The 16,355-nt window shown below is 49.1% G+C and overlaps 1 protein-coding gene across 5 annotated transcripts in view; it reads left to right on the top strand.

The window, feature by feature from the left end:
• Positions 1-16,355, top strand: part of PTPRR (protein tyrosine phosphatase receptor type R) — a 213,168-nt gene that overhangs the window by 131,615 nt on the left and 65,198 nt on the right. The gene's annotated exons all lie outside the window — the stretch shown is intronic.

Raw genomic sequence — 16,355 nt, 5'->3', positions numbered from 1 at the left:
TGTGATGTGCTTACACTGATTCATTCCCATTTAAAGCAAATCCAACATATGAAAAGAAGGGCATGCAAAATACATACAGGAGAATAAAGCTTTATTATAGCTTATATTAAAAGCTTATATTTATTATAGCTTATATTATAGCTTTGCTATTATAAAGCTTATATTAAGTAAAGCTTTCCCATGGTATGTCTTAAAATAAGCTTCATGTTTATATTTACAATATGATTGATATTATATCCAACATGACATGCCAGGGTAGTGGGGGAACTGAGAGGTTCTCAAGGTTCATTCTCCTCTTATTTTCCTATATCTCCATTTTCTTTTGCTGTCCTTTTTGTTGCCTTAGGTTTTTAGATCACGTATGTAAATTTTGATTATATTTCCCTTCACACGCACACACACAACATCCTTTCAGAAAATACAATTTGGGGCTTTAAGAACTGCAGAGACCAAGTTGGTCCTTCAAATTTGTTTGAAAGTATTGTCAAAGAACAATGAATGATGTGAAAAGAAAGGGATCTGTTGTAGAGATCTCCAAAGTCTTGTGAAGGGAGAACACTGACCCCAAAACAGAAGGAAAATGAGAGCAGTAGAGTCATTCTTTCTAACTCCTCCCCCCAAAGACTTGGCTTCCTGACGGATCTGAGTGGGTCTCTGGGTACCATTCTCTTCCTCGGACACCACTAACTTGCCGTCTGGGCTGCAGTCTGGAAAGGCAGACAGGCTGGAAGTCTCCTCTGAGGCTAACGAGGCATCACGAGGCCTGGATTCCAGACCCAGCTCTGCCATTTCTGGATTGAGTGGGTCCATGAGTCATTCACCTATCTGGGCCTCGCTTTCTTCTGTAACACGAACGGGTTAAACCCTTGAAGCAGGCATTGGAGCGTCGGTGGAGTGGCATGGGCACGGGGGCGGAAAAGATCTGCTCGGATGAAGGCAGTAAGGGGTCATTTTCTATAGACAGTTTAAAGATGATAATAAAACTGACTAAAAGTCAGACTAATTTTTGTTGTCATCATGCAGCACAATTCTAAGCAAGGTCAGCGGCTCAGTCCTCCAGGGTGGACGTATTCCCAGCATCCTGCCCCTTGAAGGCCACTGCTGGGCACGTGGGAATTTCAAGGAGCATAAGGTTAAAGATCCGTTTATTCATTTCAGCGAAGCGAGTGTTTGAGAAGGGAGCGTGCAGGGATGGTGTCTCGCTCATCTTCGTGGTCCACATGGAGGCACTGGCAGAGCGAGGGTGTAATCAGTGTTAAATGGGTTCCCTGGACCCTGGTCTGCTGACTTCCCTGCATCCCCATCTATCTCCTCCCACCGCCTTCCCACCTCAGAGCAGAAGGAAGCTATTCTCTCCACAAGGGCTCCGGGTCATTCCCTCCCCACCCTGATAACCCTCCATCAGTTTTCCTTCTCTGTTTTCAGCTGTACCCTCTTTGCTGATGCAGTCTACTCAGCACAGAAACAGGTTCTGTTTTGTATCCTTGACTCAATTCCTCCTCTGGTTCTTGTCTCTCTTTCCTTTCCCAGGTGTGTCTTAAATGAGCAGAGCATATTTGTTACCTCGTTGGTCTTCTTCAAGCTTGCATCCTCCCCATTTCTCTCACGTGTGCTTGCCAAGTTTATCAGTGGTCTAACCGCCAACTCCAAAGCACGTGTCCTGTTTCTTTTCATATCCAGCACTAGTGCCTACTTCCTGTGCAAAACTCTCTCTTCCTTTGGCCTCCAAGACATTACTTTTCCAGTTCTTGGGGGCTACCTTTGGGTCCCACACAGACGCCTTCAGAGTTTCATCAGAGAGTAGACTCAGCTGGAGGCACTTCTGTAAGAATCATCTGTGTAAAAGGTAGTAAGAGAAGACGCACCTGTGGTTGGATTGCCCAGGGAGGAGAGAGGAGGAGTGGGAGTGAGGAAGGAAAGGATACAGAGAGGGAAATTCAAGCACCACCTCCTCTCGGAAGCCATCCCAAGCTCCCTGGGCCCCGTCCCCTTCCTCCTCTAGCCCGCCCCACCACCCCAGTCTCAGCTGCCTCTCTCTGCTCCCTCTCCGCCAGTCCCACAGCCTGTGTGCAGACAGCATTCGTAGACTTCTCAGGTGTAGGTAAAATGTCCACTTACTATCTCACCCCATAGACTCTAAGCTTCTCGAGGGCACACATATGATTCAATCGCCTCTTACGTACAGAACATAACTCCTGCAAGGCAAGGGCTCCTGAAATGGATGCTTGAGTGAGTGAACGTTACAGTGAGTGGTTCCCAGGTCAGCTCCCAGTGGTCGTAGGGACACACTGCTCATTCCACCATCCTTTCCTCTTCTGTTCTTACCCCATTTTTCTACCATAATTCTCTGCCAAGATGGCATAGGGGCGAGTTTTGAGAGTGATAAATAAGGATATATGGTGTTCCACGCAGTCACGAAACTTTTCTGAGAGTTTTAAGCCTTAAAACTTAATTTAGGTTCATGTATCCTAATGGCACATTTAAAATAGCCTTCTGTTTTACAGCCCTCCATCCCGATCCTGGAGTAAAATGACAATTCCCTGTTTATTGCATGGAAGTCTGGTTTCATTAAAGTCACCATGAGACCATAAAAGGCTGTAGTACAAGTCACTTGTCCCAAAAATCTTTTGGGTCGTGTCATATGGAGCTCTCAGCCCTGATGGGGAGACTCTATTACTCTGACATTATTAATGATAAAATATAATTTAAAATTTAAAATAAATAAAATAAAATATGGAAATAAATGCATATGCTTAACTGAGTACAAAGGCTACACCCTGTAAATTATGAGGGTAAGTCTTGAGTTCCCTCTTCTTTTCTCATCTCCAACCAGCCACCAGATCTAGTGACCCAGCTGCTCTGACCTCCTCATCATTGATTCTCTCTTTTTGTAGCCATCGCCCTGGACCCAGCTTGCATTATTTCATATTTGATTTTCTGCATTTTATGACTGTAAAGATGATGTCAGGACTAGTATGTGTTACGTATCTCACATAAATTATTTTGTCATCCTAGCTGCCTGATCTAATTCCCTGCCCAGACTGATCTTGCTGGAACAGCACTTGCACTCTGAACTTTGCTGTGTGAAAATGCCCCGTGGTTCCCCTTGGCTCCACCTTGCTAGGCCTTCGTGTCCTCTGTGCCTGGCCCTGACCGTTCCTTCCAGTCTGTTCTCCCGCGTGCTGTGTCCCTGCCCCCATTTGCGTCTTTGTTCACCGGGTCCATCTTTGTCCTCCTCTCCGCCTCTAGTCTCCAAAGCCCAGCACAAAACTTACCTCCAACCGTTGGCCGCGACACCTATCCATGTCCACAGTGACTTCTGACCCCTCTGAATGCTCTCACAGACGCTCCTCCTGCAGTGACGTTAAAGAATAATTCCGAGAGGGACTGAAACTGGCTTTTGAGTGGTCTGTCCTGTCCCTCAACCAGCTTGTAAGAATCTCAAGGACACGCACAGGCTCAAGATGCTCTTGGGTCTCCCCTGCTTCCGGTACGTGGTAAACACTCAAAAATATGACGGAGTTAACTGATTAATTAATGTTCCTTTACATCTGGGGACCTAATATCTTTCTGAAGAATCTTCCATAAGAACAAGGAGCCTAATGAGAAACTACAAGCTGAGTCTCTGGTTAATATGACTTCTGACATTTACTAAGTGGCTCAACAGGGTAGCTAACTAGTCGTTTGTGGTGTAGTTTTCCCAATCTGCAAAATAGGTATGAGAATCCCTGTTGCGCCTTTTTTCAAAGGATGCCATAAACCCCACAGTCGACGTAAACCGCACTGTGCCCTGGAGAGGCAGAGGAATCCAGGTGCTTTGTTCTGTTTGTTCTGTTCTCTGATTTCATTCCTCAAGCTTAGACTAAGTCAGTTATATCTTCAAACTCAGGAAAGTGAAAGCTTTTCTTTTACTGAATTGATAAGGCTGAACCTGCCATTTGACATCATAAATATTTTTTAAACTGTCAATTGACTTATAGTTTTTCTCATCCTACTTATACATTTATAAATTTGGCCATTTAATGTTACTTAACAAATATTAGTATCAAATTAAATCCATTCTCGTGTAACAAATGAATTCATTTCCCATGGTGAGTCCGTGAACTGGGAGGTGCGTTCACACCTGCCCACACCCGCCACGGGCACAGTGTGTTCACCGGCAAGAGGAGAATGGCATGTGCCCTGCGTGGCTCTGAGACAGTCAAGCCGGGTGTCATGTGACCAGCACGGCGTGAGGCTGTAGTGAGCTCCTGTTCCCCCTCCTTCGAATCCCCCACTGTCCTTCTCAAGGACACTGCACACAGGCCCAGTGAACAGAGGCCACAGTCAGACCCTGGAATGAGGGTTTTCTTCAGTCATAAGGCAGAGAACTTGCAAACGTGAGTGTCTGCAGGTTCCCCTTCAGCCTCTGTATGACTAACGGCCAACTGCACACAGGCAAATGGGAGGATTCACATGATTTCCTCATTTTCCTCATTTGATTCTCTGTTGGAAGTAAAAAGTGAGCAAGGACTGTTGGAGGGCTGTCTGGAAAGGAAGGGTGGACTCGTGATAACTCGTCACTCTGTTCCTGACTTACGTTCTCCTCGGTGAGCAGTTAGTGGCCCCTAGGAATCCACCGTGAAGGGGGCTTTCTGTCTGTCACAGCCGATGTCTCCACAGGCCCCAGGCGTTGCTGGTTCCCAGTGAGCAAACATCCTCTAACTGTTCTTAAACTGCACCACAATATGACTTATTTTGGCACCCATAAACTCTGTGCAAATAACACCCAGGCGTGTGAGTGTAAAGGTTTTCTTGGGGGTCACAGCCTGGCTGAGCGTGGGGGTCCTCTCAGAGCTGGAAACACGTCTGCAATGGTGGAAGCAAAGGGACATGGGCCATGCCCAGTGTCAGAGCCGGTTCAGTACAGCATCCTCCTAGCACGGTGAGATGTCCTGGCATCTGTCCCCGGCTCCCTCTAGCGGAGAAACACGTCCATGCTCAAAAGTTTTAACTAAGAAAACACTTGTTGGGAGACCGGAGCAAAGGAAAGAATATAGAACGGCTGTGACTCATCTCAGGGTGCCAAGTATATGAAGTGACTCTGGGAATCAAGATGTGTGTGCGTGAACCGGAGCCGGCAATGGCAATGGATGCAGCTCCCTCATTTCCTGTCACGTGAAACTGAGGCCCAGAGTCTCTTCTCTCGGGTCTGAGGTGAGCGTCCCCGGAGGCAGAGGCTGACATGAGGAGTCACTTATGGAGAGGGTGCTCCCGCACGTTGTCACTCCTCAGCAAATTTCCTGCTCGGCTTTCAGATTCCGAATCAAGTGAAATGCAGTTTGGTGAGGCGCGTTCAGAGCTCTCCAGGTGGACAGCCACTTCACTGCCGGGCGAGAAGCCCACCGTCAGTCTCAGGCTGCTCTGTCACGTGGTTGTCCCCATTCTGGAGGCCCAGCAATAATCCAGCGTAAAGGACCCAGAGGGTGGCAGACATGAGGACAGAGAAGAGGCCGAAGGGAGAGGGAGGTTTAAGGCGGTAGTCCAGGAGCCTCGTCAGAACTGTCCTCCTGGGAGACGGGGGAGGTCACTGTTGTCCATGCTGCTGGATAGTGACTGAGCCCACTCCTCTGAGTGGGCGGTGGACAGCGGGGCCAGAGGAGGGGCAGGGAAGGTGTGGGTGTGTGCCCCTCCGCCAAGCTGCTGTCCTCTGTGGGGAGAGAGAAACCTAACACACTGACCACGACCACCATACGCCCGCCACCGCAGATGCGCCATCCCATACGCTGGTCACAACACGCTTGGCAGGTGTTACTTCAATGCCCTTCCTGCAGGTGAGCTCACAGAGGCTTAGGGAGCTCGAATAACATGCTTGATGCCACAAAGAAATAAAGATGGAGTTGCAGATTCAAATCTGGAGAGTCAGGCTGCAAAATCCATGCAGAACCACTCTCTTCCACCTCCTCCTGGAGGACACACGTGACAGAGGCACAGAGGCCAAGCTTCTCTTATTTCTTATGACCAAGTCTTTATAAAATGCTGTTATGGGGATGTCCAGCGGGGGGCAGGCATTGGACACATGCCCAGTGAACATCAAGCTGTTTTCCTCTTTATTTGTAGGAGGAACGTGACTGTATTTTTATGTAGGGGGGCTGGGGTTCCGAAGGAAGTGAAAGAACTTTAAAAGGTTCTTTATTCTTTTTTAAAAAATAAAAAACCTACTGGGATTAAGAAAATGGAGGCAAAAGTTTTGAAATCTGCCTAAAAATGAACATCAAGTTATGAGGCCAAAGGTAATTGTGGTAAATGAAGTGACGTGGATACAACCCAGGGAGAGCAGGACAGAAGGCAAGATAGATTCTCCTGGAGTTAAACGCAGCAGAGCTCTGCCTAAAAAGGCAGGAGGTGGCCATCGCTTGTTGGCAATGCAGCCTGTTCTCTCCAGGCAGGCTGAGGTGGTCCAGCCTTCGTGGCTGATGGGCCCCAGGAGTGTGGACCTGGAGGCAGCTCCAGCAGCAATCGTGGTGATGGCTCCTTTCCTCTCCCACCTCCTCCTTCCCAGTCAGGGCTCCTAGCGGAACAACAGGAGGAGGTCCTGCTGGGCCCTCTGACTGCTGCATCTTCCCCAGACCACCCGTCACACAGGCTGCCTCAGCCGGAGACCCAAGCAGAAGGGGCTTCTCAGCACAGGTCCCCATCCATCCTTCAACATCCATTAACTGGCAATCTGATCCTGGACCGGCCTCCAGCTCTGCCAGGTGGTCTCCATTTCCACCCACACTACCCCCCCACCCAGTTCCCTCTGGGAGCTCTTGTGGCCTTCTGCACAGTGTGACCTATGTTCAGAGAGAATGATGCACTCTTCCTGGCTGCACACAGTCAGCATTTCTAGAGCGTTCTTGTTGTCCTGACCCTGAAGAAAAGGTGCTGCCAGTGTAATTTTTTGAGGTTTCTCTACCCGTGATCAAACTAGAGTTGCCCTGTGGAGAGGACTAAGTGTGGTGCTTTTTAAAATGAGCTTTGTCTCTACTGGAGACGGTGTTGCGGGTCCTAACGTAAAGGCTGACAGAATTCGATGAAACGGCGTGGTTGTGGAAGCCTCTTCATGGGGGGCGGGGGGAAGAGGTGGGGCGCCCTTTGCTCCGGTTTGGAGGGGGACCGGCTCGGTCCCTTGACCTGGTCGCGAGGCCGTGCGCAGGAGCCCCGTGCGCTCCAGGGGCCGCGCCCGCACTGTCTTCCCACGAGGCGGGGCGCACTCCGCTCCCAGCACATCTTCCCGGCTGCTGACACGGGGCCCCGCGGCAAGGGTGAGAGATCACGGGTGGTCCACGGCGGGTGGCTCCGGCACGGTCACGCTGCTGTTCAACTGCAGGGCTTGTTTTCTCCTTGCGAGTGTGTCACGGGCGCTGGAGCGCCGCCACCATGCGTCAGGACGCGCGGTCACGGGGCGATGTGGCCAGGGGTCTGCCCAGGAGGCCAGCTCCGTCCTTGTACAAAGTACCCGTCGTGATTGGATGTCCTCGGGCAGGCGGAGCGTACTCTCTCCTGGCAGACGCTTTAGGAAAGGTCTGGTGTGGTGACGAAAGGGCAGCGACCCCGGAGTTAACAAGCAGGTGTAGACACCCTCAGCGACGATGCGCTTTCCACCGCGCTGGGCAGGCGGTGATTTTCATTCCCCACTTAATCCACGAGTAAATGTCAAGGACAGTGTGTCGAGTGAAATTATTATTGCCAATATGTCTTATAATATATAGATCCTTTACTTAGGAGCCGATTCTTTCTAAATCAGAGGTTTGCGTGGGGCCTCAGTGGGTCTTCCCTTTCGGAGCCCGTTCGTCCTCCTCACTTCATACCTCCGCCCTGTTCTCTCCTGACTCTGATTTCCCCGAAGGGTGGTACCATGCCTGGCACAGACCACCTGTGCCGTAAATAGTTGTTAGAAAAAGGAATAAGTTCTCAAACTTAGGTTAATTTTATGGAAAGAACTACTTAGAAGACAAAACTGATGACCCCCATCACCTCCCACGCACCCTACAGACAGAAGTCTCCTGCGCTGGCGGGCACCCGGCCTCAGCAACCACACGAGGGAGAGCGCGAGCTGCTCTCCTTCACGTCCTCAGTGACGTCACGCTCGCCACGTGGCCTCGGGGAGATCGTGGAGACCCTCCTTCTCCCTCTGGATACGGCCTCCTGAATGACTGGTTTAGTCTCCTGTTTTATTCGCTGTTGCCTTTGACTCTTGAGTTGGTATTTTGTTAGTAAATCCCTCTTCAGAAGAACACTCTTCTCCTGACAGAATGCTTAGTCTGCCTAAGGATTCTGAGAAACTGTTTGAATTTTAAACCCCTCTTAATCAATAATGTGAGTAAAAATGATTAAGTGCTAAAGGACCCTTGAGAGTAAATACATTAAAAGTACAGCCAAGACCTAGTGTCTCCTGAGGGGACACCCTCAGCGTGGGTCCTTAGCTAGTCAGTCTCCGATGGACACTGGACGCTGCTCCAAACTCTGTCGCTTTTTCCCCTCGGCTCTTTCTCATTGCCCAGGGCAGCCTGTCTGTGTGTGCACCGCTCTCCTCAAATTCCCTCCCCTCATCCCATGCGTGGAAAGCACCCTGACCGGCAAGAATGAACGACCTCTGACCCACCTCCCCTCCCCGGTCCCACGAGGGCTCCCACACATACGCACACACGTGGACACTGCGAGAACTCCTTCACCTGTTTCCTGACTTCTGGTCCCACACAGAGGAGAGTTCTTTAAGTGTCGGTGAATAACACAAAGTTAGCCTTCCCCGCCTAGTTCAGCTCTGCAATGTCCACTTCATTCTAGAAGCATCTCTTTAGGTCAGGGAGAACCTCTTCCTTCACAGTTCATTCCAGCCAATTCATGTGACCAATGAGCTGTTTAGCTCTGTGGCCTGTCTGCTCCTGTTCAATGTATAAATCTTGTAACGTTAAAGCGACTCTGTCCTGAACCTGTTTTCACAGCACAAATAGACATCAAGACACTTGGCAAGAAGAACCGTGCGTGTTTGTAAAATAGTGGTTTAGAAGTCGAGACGGGGTCTCGCGGAGAACGAGACCGCAGGTCCCCCAGGGGAGGCGAGACCTCTTCATCTCCAACGTGCTGCCACATCCTCATCCTAGTCTTCACTTTCCTATTGCACATTTTGAACTTCAACCTTCTTTTACATAATCATCAGAGTTTTGCAGAGGAAAGATTCTTCCATCCAATTTATTGATCCAAGTAATCTTTATGATCTTGGTAATAACGGTAACAATGGCTTAATATGCCATCACTCTTTTGCAGAAGACAATTTATTTCACCTTTTAAAGTAACCTTTAAAGTGTATTATCTCAACTTTAAAAGGGTTTTATTGCCCACTCCATTCTCATCAGTCTTGGAGTGTTAAATACATTGGGAGCAGAAATTAATAGAAAAAGCAAGTTAATGGAAATAACTCCTATTCTAGCCAAAAATTGTATAAGGGAGGGGCCTAGGTACTTAGGTTCAGAATAGAGTGAACGCACTTCCTGTTGACGAGTGAGATTCAGAGGCTGTACGTGATAAAGCCTTGTGCATCTGTTAGGGACTGGGGAGCTAGCCCTGGGGGTCAAGCCTCACAGCCCAGGTTCGTTTCCCGTCAGGGAACCACACCACCCATTTTTTGGTTGTCATGCTGTAGTGGCTGCGTGTGGCTGTGATGCTGAAAGCTATGCCACTGGGATCTCAAGTACCAGCAGGATCACCCACGGTGGACAGGTGTCAGCGGAGCTTCCAGACTAAGACAGACTAGGAAGAAGGACCTGCCACCCACTTCCGAAAAAACTGGGCACGAAAACCCTGTGAGTAGCAGCGGAGCCCCGTCTGATACAGCGCTGGAAGGGGAGAGGATGGCGCAGACGGACCGGGCAGGGTTCCCTCTGCTGTGCACGGGGTCGCCAGGAGTCAGGATCCACCACAAAGGTGCAGGGGCAGAGCTTCTGTCCTTTGCTATCTGGGCAGGTCGAGTCTGAGAGCCTGGCTGGTGTGTGGAAGCCCGTGCCCGGAGCTGTTAGTAGAGGCATCAGCTCCCCCAAGTGTGAGATCCCCCAGCTCAGAGGGACACGCGCAGTGGAAGTTATTATGAAGTGGGGACGCAAAGCTTTCTGCTTTCTGATTCACATCTGTCCTGCCACGTGTGACCCTCAGGGGGCGCACTAAAACCACAATTCGCCCTAAAAGTGAGTCCATGCCCATCTGCGCGGCAGCAGCCCCAGGCGGCGCTCTCCATCCTCCGCGGGGCACAGGGGCTGTGAAGCCCCTAATGCGGGGTCCACGATAGTCTCCGGGGACCCCGCGGTGGGAGGGCCCCGTGCAAACGCAGACGCATCAGAATGTGAGGTCCTCAAACGCTAGAGGAAGTAAAGTCACGAAAGCATGGCTTTCGCAGGATTATTTGACCCCGCGCGTCTTTTCCAAGTCGTCGTTCTTCCTCAGAGTTCTAGGCCGTGGTCCAGCAGTGACTGGTGGGCCCCTGAGGACCAGGCGCGGGCCTGATGCTGTGTCCTTACACCATCGAGGGCCTGGCGCGCCGGGGACCCGGGAAGGCCTGGTCGGGCGGTTCCCACTTGCCGCTCCTATGCGTCGGGTGGTCCAGAAGGGGGGCGGTGTCTTCGAACTGGGGCTTCTTGGAAAGTCAGAAATACAGCATTTTGGATCAACGGTTCCCAAACCTAATTTCGTATCATGCTCACCTAGAGTAACTTCAACACTTCTAGACATTCTTCTAGATAGAAAATATTCTGGAGCTGAACCACAAAATTTAGCCTGGAAAGCTCCGGGGCAGAGTTGAGGAGATAGATAGATATGGATGTATACACTTATAGATACGTATCAATATATACACATGCGTGTATACTAAAATATACACATTTAAATGCATATATTTAAATACCTATGTCTACTCAAATAGTCTTAAATCACTCTATTTCTATATGTAAATTACTCGTGTTTGGGAGCTGTTATCTTGGGGTCCTGGTCCGAACCCCAGGGACTTTCTGGACTCTGCCGCTGGTGGCCGAGCCTCCGAGGCGAAGCAGCGGCCCGATCCCTCAGCAGAAGAAGCGAAGCTCTGGACCGAGGCCACTCGCGGGCCGCAGACCGGACACGCTCCCCGTGCCCTGGACTCCTGTTGCACTCCGGCCTCACCGCACCCGGCTGGTCCCTGTGGCCGGACCTCGAGCTGGACCGCGAGGATCCCCAGACGCAGACGCTGGAAGGCGCCCTCCTTGGCGTCTGCAGGGGGTGAACGAACTTCTTTACACAGGACGAGACTCCTCGGGAGCCCTCAGCCAGTGCTGGGCTAGTCAGCCGCTGAGCTGGGGCGGCATCCGTGCTGGCTGTGGATTATTCCACGTTCTGGGTTAGCTCGGGGGCTCCCCACTGCGCCCCACGGGGCTCTGGGGAGAGGTGCGCTGCCGGGCTGGGCGTCCTGCGACTCGCTGTGAGCCCAGCTCTGCAGACTCTGTTCTGCCCGTTAGTCTCCTCGAAAGGCTTTCTTTTATTTTTCAATCAGGAGCCCCCAGTTTTTGTCTTTTTGTTTTCTTAAAGAAGACTTTTTTTTGGTGAGAAGATTGGCCCTGAGCTAACCTTTGTTGCCAATCTTCCTCTTTTATTTTGTTCCCCCTGCAAAGCCCCAGTGCATGGTTGTGTATCCTAGTTGCAGGTGATTCTAGTTGCTCTATGTGGGACGCCACCACAGCATGGCTTGATGAGCAGAGTGAGGGTCTGTGCCCGGATCTGAACCTGTGAACCCCTGACCACCAAAGCAGGAGCATGTGAACTTAACCACTGCACCATCAGACCGCCCCACGGAGCCCCCGGTGTTGAAGAGTTTGAAGACCAGCAGTGTAACTGGTTCCTCAAGTACACTGCTTAGGATAAATCTCCTCACGGATGTTCCAGAACCATCCTCTCAGCCTCGGGAGGTTCGCGAGGATGGTGTCCGTGGCCTGTGTGGAAGCGTTTCTTATGAGACTGTGCTGGTGAGGTGATGGAGCTGGACTGAATTCTGCCCGCATCCTAGCCTTCCCTTCAGTGTATGTGAGACATCTTTGGGATTTCCTAGGGCTGTTGATAGTGAATATAAATCCAAAATTAATTCCTAGAAAAGCTGTTATTTATTCTCAGACACATTTTTCGTCGGCCACGTGGAAACCAGATCTCAGTAAAAAGTGTCTGATAACATCTCTTAAAAATTCTTTGATAAAGTTTTATAATTCTTTACAAATTAACTCTGATATATATGATTTATGCTTCAAAGTTAATTATTCTGGGATTTTTTAATCCTCCTAACCCATTCTAAATGTTGTGTTTTACTTTATCTTTATGATTAAAGTTTCCAGTCACCTTTTCCTGATATTCCCAAAGACAGCAGTAGTCGTTCGACAAAACCCTCTGTCCAGGGGGACTTCGAATCAACAGGTGTCTGAGTGCTCTCATCTTCTGAGAGAGGAAAAGCAGGACTGGGAACCAGACTCAGTTTCCTCCAGCTGGGATCCTACCGTGCAAGCATGGGGCCCCTCAAAGTCGATAACACAATCCCAAGGTTTCTCCTCCCATGACACTGCCGTCTGCCAGCCTCAGCTGACCCACACGCAGCAGTTAACGTGCGGCTTACCTTAGTGCTCGGCAGGAAGTTTCACACCTGTATTCGTTCCTTCCCCTCCCCACCCTCTTCCCTGGCACGTCACAATCTTGAAGAGCAGAAGGGGAGAAATGGGACTACGTAGGAAGGAAGCTTGTTTTAGATGCAGACTCTCCCATCAGATAATCGTGGTGACAGAGGGCGTTCACGGAGCACTTGCTGTGCCCTGCGCTCTGCTCCAGACGGTTTCCACGCAGGTCGAGATACTCAGAACAGTCCTGCTGTTATGGTCCCTTTTTACAGAAGAGGAAACCAAGGCCCCACGAGGTTATGGCCCTTGCTCAAGGTCACCTAGCTGGCCGTGGAGCTGTGAACCGACCGTAGGTGGTCTGGCTCCAGACCCCGAGCTGTCAACCTCTGCACATGCATTTCTAGGGCCTTAAATTTCTATCCAAATCCGAAGCCTGATTTTTGACTAAAACTGTCTTGCTTACAGTAGACACACAATAGATATTTGTTGCATTGATTGGATTTTTGCAGGCTGAAAAATGAAAGCAGCAGCAGCGTTCCTGACTGGGCTGGCTCGGGTCTCCTGGCAGCCTCCCACAAAGTTATGTTGAAACATGACTGTTCTCCTGATCCATCTGTGATGGGAGTCACGCAAGAAGCAACACTGTTGGACCACGATTTTCCGATTTAGGCTCAGACAGGCTCTGAAAGGCCCCCCTTGGCAGAGAAGGACAACAGCCCACTGAGGTTTCCTTCAGCCGGAGTTCCGCCAGAGTCCCCAGGGTGAATGCACCCATCCCAGAATTTGACAGACAGTCTAGAAATAAGGTCGCCATTTGTCATCTGTCTCATGGAGTCAGATATTTAACCCTTTGACATGTAAAGTTTCAGAACAGTAAAGGGAACAAAAAAAGGATTAAGGGTTGCTTTGTCATTATTCTAAAAAAATCACCTTATTTTGAATGCTTTTCTCTCTTTTCCCCCACCTTCTCTGTTCCACTAAAGCCATTTGTACCTCAAGCACAATTGTCAGTGTTTATAAACTCTCCCAAGTTGGCACTGGTATGTTAGTTTTTCAGTACTCGGCCCCCAAATCAATAACTGGGGAATCTGAGTTTTTTCTACCTTCTAGATTCTTTGGTGACAGAAGCATAAGAACATAATACATTGAAAGAAAAGCTTTAGACTTCCTGACTAAAATGTAGCGGATTTTCCTAGATCTGGTGGATAATTTTATCCATTGTGCTTTATTTATTCTCAGTGGAACTTTGGGGATTGTTTTCAGGATACAGTCAGAGTAATTGTTCAAAACTGAGCTAGGGGCCAACCCAAGGGCATTCTCCTGGGAACAGTTTGGCTAAAATATACAAAAGATCTCTCTTCTTATCAAAAATATTTTTTCTTAAACATAAAGATAAATGAGGAAGGGTTTGACATGAGGTAAAAATAACAACAAAATAAGTCAGTGAATAAATGCTCTGTGTGGTCTTAGTGCATGCTTAGATGGGAAACAAATTGTGCGTCCTGCCCTGTCTCTTCATGCTAATTATATAATAGGACGATATATGGGATGCTCTGTACCCTGTGGAAGGCGCCCCTGCACCCGTCCTTTCTCAGGAAGGAGATATTGACCTTGAGGCAGGACGAAATATTGGCGAATACGAGACTCAATGTTTCTCCAGCCCTTATTAATTTTTTTCAATTTTTAATGAACTATACAAAGAATACATTCTTATTGCATAAATTTTGAAAGCATATTTATTTATTTATTTAAAAAAATTTTTTTAAAGAGTTTGCAAATACTTTTGGTGAGGAAGACTGGCCCTGAGCTAACATCTGTTGTCAGTCTTCCTCTCTTTTTTTTTCTCCCAAAGCCCCAGCACATAGTTGTATGTGCTAGTTGTTAGTCCTTCTGGTTCTTCTATGTGAGATGCCGCCACAGCACGATGAGCGGCATGTATGTCCACTCCAGGGATCCGACCCCTCAAACCCTGGCCACCGAGGCGGAGGGCGAACTTAACCACTTGGCCACGGGCAGGCCCTTGAAAGTGTATTTAAGCCAAAACAAAGCATGGAAATTATTTCACAGTCAGTCGCACTCTGTGTACACTCTCTGGACTTACAAACACTCACACTCCCCAGAGTAAGCGCAGGGCAGCGGGGCAGGGGGGCGGCGGGGCAGCGGGGCAGGAGGGACCCTCAAGGCCATCTGACCCTAGCAGGGGCTACAGCCCGGGGTCCGCAGCAGCAGTGCCCAGAGCTTGTGCCCTGGAGCGTGGCTGGGAGAGTAGAGGCGGTCGCAGCAGCGGCTCTGAGGCCCGTCAGCCGCGGGGGCAGCAGGAGTGTCAATGACGCCAGTTGTTTGGTGCCAGGACCGTTCCAGGCGTTTTACACACGTTACCTCGATTACCCTTCACCATGGTCTGATGAAGCCTGGGTGCCGGCTGTTCCCCCATCTCACACGTGAGAAAACCGATGCACCTCCAGGCGGAGTGACTTGCCTGAGATCACACCTTTCTCAGGGGAAGAACCCGAATTCGGACCCGGGCAGACTGGCTCCGTGATCCCCTCTTACACACGACATGGGTAGTAATGGCAGAAGGAGCATGAATGGCAAAGTACAGTGTGAGCGGAGCTTACACTTTATATACGCTTACGTGAGGAACGAATGAATTTTGAGAGTGATTCTGAAACTGGAAGGAAAGAACAAGAGGATATGAAGTAACTTTCAAAAGAAAACACCTTTTACAAGTAAAATGGTCATTTTTTACAATTTTCAACTTAACTGTCATTCACAGATAGTATATTTTGCAAACTTTTTTCTCCCCTATTTCCTTAGTGCTCAACAATTTGCCCCCATCCCTTTGTATGCTGGTCTAGCTTTGGGGCTCTTGGCTGTGAATTCTTAAGAAATAAAGAGCAAATTAATTATGCTGCTCAGTTGTCATAATCCTCAGATTATAGGTGCGCCTCCATATATTTAGATGCTAAGTAGGAATGAATAAATCAATAAGAAATCAAGTTCAGAGTCCACACTGACAGCAAGTGGGGTTGAGCTGGACTGAGCACAAACCCCTCCTGTAGGGAAGCCGCCTCCTGCTGACGGCAACAGCAGCCGGGGTACGAAAATCTCAGAAGCAACAGCAAGGCAAATGTGGAGCTCTGGTTCTGTTTTATCTTCTTTAATTCCGTATTTTGAAAGTTGGGGCTGTATTGAATCTGCATGTACACTTGGGACCATCCTTACAGGAAAGTCCCCTCCTCCCCACAAAGCCATAAATCAAGACAGTGCAAAAACTGACACAAAAGTCACTGCAACGTGTTAGCAAAATTTTATCTTTTGAATGATGAGAAGTGTTGAGTTGGGCAAAATATGTGACCCCTGACTTAAGTGTGAATCTTTGCATCCTTTTTAATGACTTCAGACGGCCAGCAATAGTAAAATTGGATGAGGTAAAATAAACTTTAATTATAAAATAACTTTTAAAAATGCCCTCAAAAGTTATCTTGGGACCACTCTGCTCAGGGTTTCCAGCTGAAGCTCTGTGATCCGACTTGATTTAATTTCCAAGCCTCTTATCTGTGGTTTATTCTTGTTCCTGCCGTTGCTGCTGGTTTTAACTTGTACACAGGAAGCCGGTGCCCATCAATCCTGTTCCCAAGGTGACAGGAAACTTGGGCTGGCCAGATGCTGATTGTGCTTGCAGCTCATGCTCCACCCATCACATTTTCTTCCCTT

Source organism: Equus asinus, chromosome 22, assembly GCF_041296235.1.
Source record: "Equus asinus isolate D_3611 breed Donkey chromosome 22, EquAss-T2T_v2, whole genome shotgun sequence".
NCBI lineage: Eukaryota > Metazoa > Chordata > Mammalia > Perissodactyla > Equidae > Equus > Equus asinus.
Note: the sequence above shows the minus strand (reverse complement) of the source record. Positions and strands in the feature narration are given on the sequence as shown.